This window comes from Grus americana, chromosome 15 (assembly GCF_028858705.1).
Source record: "Grus americana isolate bGruAme1 chromosome 15, bGruAme1.mat, whole genome shotgun sequence".
Classification (NCBI taxonomy): Eukaryota; Metazoa; Chordata; class Aves; order Gruiformes; family Gruidae; genus Grus; species Grus americana.
In genome coordinates this window covers 759,810-768,431 of record NC_072866.1, presented here as the reverse complement: position 1 = coordinate 768,431, position 8,622 = coordinate 759,810, and positions in this window count along the sequence as shown.

Genomic DNA, 8,622 nt, shown 5'->3' with positions numbered 1-8,622 from the left:
CCCAGTTTAGCTCACGTCCCCTCAGCTAAGCCCGGTCTCCAGGAATGCAGTTTCTGTCGGTGTGCTGGGCTGCCAGGGTGACCCAGATTCACATGGCCAGAGCTCACAGATGTCTAATGCCAGCTCTTGAGATATCTGACTCAGGCCCGGGTGATGATCTAAGCCCATCACTCATCGCTCCTAGAAAGGCAGACGAATGGTCTGGAGGCAGTAATTGGCCTCCTCAAACTTTCAAACTCAGGCTAAACTGGGACTTTTCTCAACGTACAAAATTGTGTTCATCTCCTCCCCCAGCATAAGCGTTTGCTGTCACTCACCTTCGCAGCTCGGCATGGCCACCAGTAGCTGTCAGGGAAAGCCAGTCCCCCTGCCAGCCTCACTTGGTCCACCAGCAGGTCCCTGGTGAACCCATCTGCTGACTGCTGCTGGCTAGGAGCTCCAGGTGAGCTGGACCTGCTTCCTCCAGGCACCCCCAGCTCCTTGTTCATCACAATGAAAAACATGCAGCAACGCTGAGGTTAACAGCACTAGTACAGGCCGGGGTGGACCATGCCGACCGCAGGCATGCCCTGTGGGGTGGGCAGAGGTGGGCTCTTGTCTCGCCATCTCCCCAGGGCTGCCGGGAGCAAGGGTGGGGGTCTGCTTCCTCTGTGCAAGACCCACCTCAGGCTGCCTCTCTCCACTCCTTTGCAGTTCTCCTTAGCTGCCCGTCTCCACACACAGTAAACCCAACCACACACCCAGCCGCTGCTCGGTGGAGCCGGCCCCTGAACCCTCGGCAGCACGCGTGCAAGGGGATGCAGCGAGTATCTAGGGCTTTACCCACTGTTGCTCCAAAGGTGGCAGACAAACTGCTGGTTCATCTGCAAAAAATGTGCATGAGCCTCCCTTTCCCCTTGATGATTAAAAACAAACATTAACAGCAGCACCATCCAGGAGACACGGTTGCTCTTCAGCATTGGGTGTTTGGTATTCTGCTTAAAAATGCCAGACACCCCGTGAAGGAGAAGGGCGCCTGGGAGCCCAATCAGAGAGGCAGAGCCACGAAGAGCAAATCACGACTAGCTGGGAGGCAGCACTCGCAAGCCGACCATTGGCTAAAATGGCTCTTTCAGGCGGCCGGTGAATGAATCCATTCACAAAAAAAGCAGGACTAGTTTGCAAATAGCAAAACAGTCTACATATTTATTTTTTTTTGCACTGGATGAGTCTGCCAGGGAGACACCCAAGCCCTGAGGCAGATGTGTGGGACGTGGCTGGTGCAGTCGTGCCCAAGCCCAGTGTAGGTGCAGTGAATTCAGGAGGACCGATTCCACCTCTCGGTTTGCAGGCCCCACCGTTCCTCCTGAGGAGGTTCAATGCCCTGCTCAGAGAACCTTGGCCTCCTGCCAAGATCCCTGGAGCAGGGTGCAGACCACCAAGGGCCCACGGACCGGCGTTGGGGTGTGGTAGGAGACCCCACTCTCCAGCATCACGCAGATGTCCTGAAAAGGAAGAGGAGCCCTCACAGAAGTCCACACTCCTAGAGAGCCAACAGAGCATATGAGGGGAAAGTCTCCTCCTTGGACTGGGAAGCTGGAGGAGAAGAGTATTACTTTGGGTAACTGCCAGATCTGGAGCACAGTTGCTCACAGAGGGCCTGGTTGGGTCAGCCATGCCATGTGCCTTGTCACTGCCAAACATGGTCCTTGGAAACCAGTTATCTCCCCACACTGGAGAGCAGAGAGCAAGGTGACCAGCCAAGCTCACTGGCCACCCCCATTAGTTAGGATCTGGACCTTTCCCCCCAGGGAAGTCTTACGAGCCACTACAAAAAGCCAAGGGTTTGGAGCCAGTGCTGCCAGAGCTGCTGCGGGTCTGCGGTGAGGACCCTGGTGCTCCCAGGAAGGTGATCCCGCCTGCTGAGCAGCAGCATGCCCAGCACGCACCGTGTTGCAGCTCCTCTGCCTCAGCGTTGGCTGCTTTGGAGGCAGCCTTGGGGAGGTAGCAGGAGGCAGAGCTGAGCAGCAGGACCGCTGATAACGGCAGTAAAGGCTGCATGTCCAGGTGCCAGGGCAGGACAGCCTTTGGGGAGCAGGCTCTGAGTCTGGGCTGGGAAAAGAACTATGGTGCTGGAGAAAGAGAGCTCCTTGTCATGGATGCTGGCTCACTCTGGGGCATCACGTACAGGCGTTCAAGTCTATAGGCTTCTCGGGGGTTGTGCAAGAACCATCAGATCCCCTCTGAGGCTGGCTGTGTCCTCAAGCGTTGCCTGGTCTGCTTCCATCCCATTTACTGCCACAGGACACTTTCTCTCCAGGAGATGGTACTAACAAAGGACTGGGCCTCCAGCCTTGGCTCAGTTTTTCTACTTTATTGGGACAGGGACCATATTTCATCCTGGAGCTGAGATTAAACACTGAGCTGGACTTGGTGTTCTGCTCTTCGATCATATTTTAGGAAAGAGCCTACTTTTGCCTCCTCCCTTCCCACCAGGAACTGCAGCCAACAAAATCCCCTTGGACACCTCTTTGAGCCAGAGAAGGCAGCGTGCAGCTCAATGCGTAGCTGTGAAGCTAATGATGAAGGATGCCGGTGAAGGTGCGCACGGTGCTGTGGTACCCAGCGGGAGCCTCCGCCGAGCTGTACCAGGTGCTGCCCTCGGCCCAGGCTGCCCACCGCCTGCTGAGCTGGGCCGCGGTGCCGTTCCTCGCCAGGAACACGGGGCTCTGCCTCCCCCCAGACGTTGCTCCGGAGGTGGGCCCACCGGGGGCCGGGTGACGCCGAAGCAGGCGGAGGGACCCCCAGCCGAGGGGGGGGCCGTGGCAGAGCGCTGCCCGGGGCTGCGGCAGAGGGGTTTGGCGGGGGGGGGCTCCGGCCCTCGCCTCCCTCTGGGCTCCAGGCAGGCCGGGTCCCTCGGGAGGGTTCGGGCGCAGTCTCCTCCTGTCCCGGGGCTCTCGGGGGAGCAGGCCGGGCGTGCCGGCCGGCAGCGCCTGCGGAGAGGAACCCTGTCCCGGAGGGTGCATCCCGCGGCCTGCCCGAGCTCCAGGGCTTGCCCCGGCCCCGCGGCCTCGCGACTCCGCGGCCCCGTCTCCTCGGCGCCGGGCCGGGCCGGGCCGGGCCCACCGAGAGCCGCTGCCTGCCGCCGCCGCGGGCGCCGTGACCCGGGAGGAGGGCGCCACCTGGCGGCCGCGCGTGGCCAGGCGGGCCCCACCTCCCCGCCCCGCCCGCCGGGCCCGGCCCGGGGCGTCCCGCACGGCCCCTTCCCCACCCACCCCCCGCCGGCGCCCGCAGGCCGCTCCCGGGCGGCCAGCACAACCCCCGGGCGATGCCGCGGGTTCCCCAGGCCTATGGCAGGGACCCGTGCGGCGGCCTGCGGCCCGGCCTTGGGGCCTCCCGACCACTCCCGCTCTTGGGGGACGCGGGGGGCGACTGGAGCAGCCCCGGCGCCCGCCGCAGGGCTCACGGCCCCAGGGGAGCCGCCGGTGGCGGGGACGTGCCGAAGCCTTTGCCGGGTGGTCTGGGAGAGGCGCAGGTGGCGGTGCCGGAGAGGAGCTCGTCCCGCCGAGGGAGCTGCGGTCTTTCCGTGGAGCAGCCGGGGGCCCCCTGGGCCAAAGCTTTGAGCCCAGCTTGGATGAGCCCGGCTTGGATGGCGCGCGTGGGACACGCAGCAGCTCTCTGGCAAGTCCAGGTTCTCAGCTGCCACCACCATCCCCGGAGGTCCCGTTAGGCCACCCCAGCGCTGCAGGAGCTGTCTTTCCCGATGGCTGCCGTGGCAGCAGTGGCGGCCGCTGGCCAGCAAACGGACTCAAGAAGTCCAAAGCCCTTCATGACTTTCCTCTGGGCTGAAGTGAATTTTTTCTTCATGAGGAACTTCAGCATGCCTTGAATATAAAGGCTTCCCACGGGGACTGACTAAGCAGCCCTCCATCGTCCCGAAGGGAGTGGTGGAAGAAACACAACCAAAGATACCCTGCGTAGAAGAAAGGAGATATCCTCCGTGAATGCTCTGAGTGAAGTGGGATTCATCTAGGCCCCTCCATCTCTGTTGCCTGCACTCCGGGTGTCTGTACACAGTTGTTGTCCTGGTCCAGGTCCAGCCCTGTTGTCCAGCTCAGTTACTTCAATAAGCCTTCAAATTGCTTAACAAATACCACACAAATGTTTCAACCCTGAGAATTTGTACTCTGGGCTCAAAATGTGATTTATCTTCATCTATGCCTGTGAGATTTATCAGCCCCAATTAAGGGAATGGCTGCGCTCTTTAAAGAGTGGTTCTAGTCAGAAAAACCAACTGGAGTCTCCTCTCAGTAAGTAGGATACATGGCCAAACCAGAGGGGAAAAATTGAGAAACGTTTTTCTAAAAAAATCCTTGTGTTTTTTGGTCAAAAATTTTGAAGCGTGGCTGAATTTAGAAACATTCAACCAACTATGTAGCAAGCCAGGAGTCAGGAAAAGAATCGTGAAAATTGTCAGGTTTTTTCCTCTGTTCTTCATCAAAATTTCATATTTTGATGCCATTTTTCATCAAAAAGTGCTGGCAAGCACTATGCAGCACATCTGCCTAAGGCCGTCTGCAAACCTCCACCCCTTTGTCATGCGGATGGGAGATGTCGCTATGGATGCGTACACACAAGAGAATAAGAGCACTTGTTCATGTGCTCTGAGCAAGCCTGCTAAAGCATGGGACGTGAGGACTTAATGCTGAGCGCAGAGTGATAAATATGGCAGTAATTTCTACTAACAAACCCTGTGGACTTGCAGTTCAAATCATCGCTGCCACACTTCTTCCTTTCTTCTTGCTGTGACACTGAGCTCCCAAGGGGGACGGCTGGTTCTGCTGTGCCCTGAGAGCCGTTGGAGCAAGGCCGGGAACTCACAATGCTGTGGACAGCTTCATGCGCCATGGAGTCCATTCTCCTCTCTTTAAAGCTCTTCAATTCAATCTCTGAGGTGCAGGCCATGCTGAGAAGTACAGGTCCAAAAAAACCAACCTCCAACAGGGTAAAACCTCAGACCAGGCAGAGCAGATCAAGAAATACAAGATGACAGGCCAGTAAGGAGTTGTCACTAGGATCTAGAGATACCAGCTTTGGAGCCAGGTGACATTAAGCCAGAGCCATACTCTTAAATGCGCCTTGTCTGGAGGTGGGAAGGCATGGAAGATGGGTGTGGAGACCCACGCCAGAAAGGAACAGCCCCAGGAACTGGATTTGCTATTGGCAGGAAACTTTTTCAGACCAACTTACCTTGAAACCACATTATTTGTTTATCTGTGCGATTTCCCATCAAATTAAACTATAGCAAAAAAAGTCACGATGGGTCATTCTAGAGGTTTCCTTCAGACAGCATCAGAGCCTCTTGATCCAGTTTGAACCCCCAAACTCTGGACATTCAGATTATGGTGCTGGTGTGGTTGCAGTGACACAAGGTGAAAAAGGAGCCAAAAGGTCCTTTCAGGCTGGATGGTGGATGTGATCCTTTCCCAGTAACTGCGAGCAGAATGTTTTATTCCTCATCAACTTGCCTGGGTCAGTGTGTTTTTCTCCCCTGAGAGAAAATCCTTTGTAATTAAGCCTTTTTCTGTGCAGTGTTTCAGGGTGCATAACAAAAAGGATTTTCCTGCCTGCCAGAAGTGTGCTGTTAGACATTTCTAGCTCTCGCTCTCAGGGTGGAGGTATGGAACAAAAATCTAACCTTTTATGCCCACCATATTTGAAGCTGGGAGGATCCTGATTTCAATCTCAGCAACAAAGGGCACGCATAAGTCTTGATTTAAAAGGTCTGAAATTACTCTCATCTCTGGCTGTTTGTCTCATCCAGCCAGTCTCACCTCATCCTGCCTCACCTGGAGTCAGGCACGGGCAGCTGGATCCCATCCGCACGGCCGTCCTGGCCAGCCCACAGTTGAGATCATCGGGGCCAGATGCCCCAAGGTGGGGGCTCAAGGGGCACCATCCCCCTGTTAGTCCCCACATCACACAGCACAGCTGTGCAGCTGTGCGGTCCCCCCAGGCCTGACCGAGCCTGGTTGTCATCCATCCCAGCCATGCAAGAAGCTGTACAGGGGTGGGAAGAAGCCTCACAGCTGACTCTTTCCCGAGACTGAGTCAGAGCCATGACAAGAGAGGAACCCCAGGAGACACCCTTGTTTCCCCTACCACCATCAGCAATACATTCTGCAGCCAAAGACCTGAGAGCAACCCCGGCCCACTCTCTGTGCTCCCCATGTCTCATGGGTGATGCCTGGTACCAGCCCTGCCTGTACTCATCCCCTTGCCTACATCACAGAGGATGCCGAGCAGCTGGCATCCTGCTGTCCCTGTCTCACACACCGTTTGCCACGCAGACTGCAAAGGGCTGAGAAGATGTGCAATGACTAGTCTGTGGGGGTTACCTTGCCATCGCCTTTCCAAACAATTTTAACTAAAAAGATGATAAGCCACTGGCTGGTGAGTGGCTGCCAGCGAGCAGAGTCCCTGCACAGTGTTTCTGGCACTTGGAGTGCAGCAGGCAATATGCTCTCCACCAAAAAGCATTAGCTGGCAGCGCGTGCAGTTTTTCCCCAGATGCGGGGGTGGATCACAAGTGCAAAAAGTGCTCCTGATGCTGCCAGTGCCTCTGAGACACCAGGTGAACTAAAAGCAGGGTCATGGTACCTGTTATGTCAAGATCTGTCCTGTGCAGGCAGGCATGTCTAGGCAGATGTGAATGATTTAAATCACACCAACAAATGAGATTTCCTCCTAACAGGATGCACGAGCTTGGCTACTGCTCAATGTGCTCAGTGAATCGCACTTTGGCATGATAGCCCTGTGTCTTCAGTCAGCAACCTAAGAACTGCAGCCAGGACTGCGTGGGCACCTCCCCAGGACTCCCTGAGCTTGTCACAGGGCTGTCCCTAGGGTGGCTCTTTGCCCTTGGCTTTGTTTAGCACCCCCAGGCCTTTCCTGTAGAGGAATTGCTGGAAGTGTGAATTTCCATGCCCCAGGACTGCTTGCTGGAGCATGTGTACTCCAATAACCAGTGGAGAAAAGCACAAGGTCCCATCCCTTGCTGTAGCTGGGAAACCTGCCTCCTTCCCATTGCAGCGTGTCCTACTGCAGGAATCTGCAGCTCTCCCATGCCTCCTGGTTAGGAGTAGAGCTGTGGGGCCGTGAGGACCCCTGTGCTTTCACCCGCACGTACATGGGCAGGTTTCGCTCCTATCTGTGCTCATTCTGCTTTCGGACAAGTCAGGGGAGCGTCTGATGAGCTGTTTGGGTGTTTGAGTCCAAAGCCTGGTCGCGGGCTACAACTCCCCCAGGTCTAAGCTGCTTTTGACACATCTGTCGCCCAGGGCTGAGAAGAGGTTCCCAGGCCTGCTCAGAAGAAAACCATCACTGCCTGCTTGGCACCGGAGCTTGGACGAGAATTCTCTTGTTTTTCATGAGCAGGCTGAGCGGTCAGCACATACCACGAGCAACAGTCAGAGGAGCAATAAATAGCTTACCCAGACCAGAAGGAGACAACCTGTTCAGACTGGACCGCTCATCCCCTGCGCCGGGCAGAATGACTATTGCTCTGCGTCAAGGTCCCGTGCGTGCTGGGGAAGGAAAGCCTCCAGCCTGGCCCAGACTGCACCAAGTGGGTCCTCCAAGAGGAGCCATGGTTACTGCTTCAATCTGCACGTCCCAAGGAATTGGTAGCAGCCATCGGGGTTGTCTTTGCTCCAGTGGGACATTTCCCTCCTGCTCCTGAAGGTGTGCCAAGAGGCAGATGCCATCACTGCAGGCTGAGTGTGGACTGCTCCTCCAGGGCTGGTTCCCATTTGGGATCACACCCAACCGTACTCCTGCATCCCAACAAAAAGCCCAGCTTTGCTTGTTCTCCAGGAAAAGGAGCACTTTGAAAATGTTAAATTTCTGTAACTTATCCCAGTAAAACCCTGTTTTCCCAGATACTGTTTCTTTGTGGTCTTACACCACCGTAAGGGAACAGGAGAGGTCCTAAATAGTCAGCGCAAGCCCATCACTTAGCGTCTGCAACAGAAGCAGGCGTGAAGGGTGTTCCTACTGCTAGAGGCCAACATTTCCTCCTAGTCACCTCGTGCAGAGCATCAAATATGGAATAACCAGGGGTTGTAAAGTGCTCTGAACCTGAAAAGTGCTAACTAAGAAAATAAAGCACAACATGAGTGTTATTAATAAATGCCAGCCGCTGTTATATAACTCCTAATCATGAGCCGCGTCTTTCGGCCCCCATTGTTCCATTGTCAGGCCCCATTATCTGGGAACTCTTACCCACCGACCACAAGAAATAGCCTGGGCTCTGCGGGTTTGCAAACTTTGTTGTTGGAAAGCTTTTCATGCAATTGTTTTTGCTTTGCGCTCTTGCCTTCCTTATTGTACAGATGTGGGTGTGTATCGCAGCCCACACCCTCTGTCTTTTGCCCCAGGATAACTTTGAAAATGAGCTGATCCATCTCAGTGAGTGTTTTTCCTAAGAATTCTCCTTAAAAACAACAACATTCAAACCAAAAAACCCCTCATTTTCCTGAAGTGAAGCTTGTGCTGGGGGAAGATGCTGGCCTGCAATCCTGGCAGAATAAAGACTGCACTTTATCCTCAGAAGAGACTCCCCGCAGGACTGGCAGTGCCTGA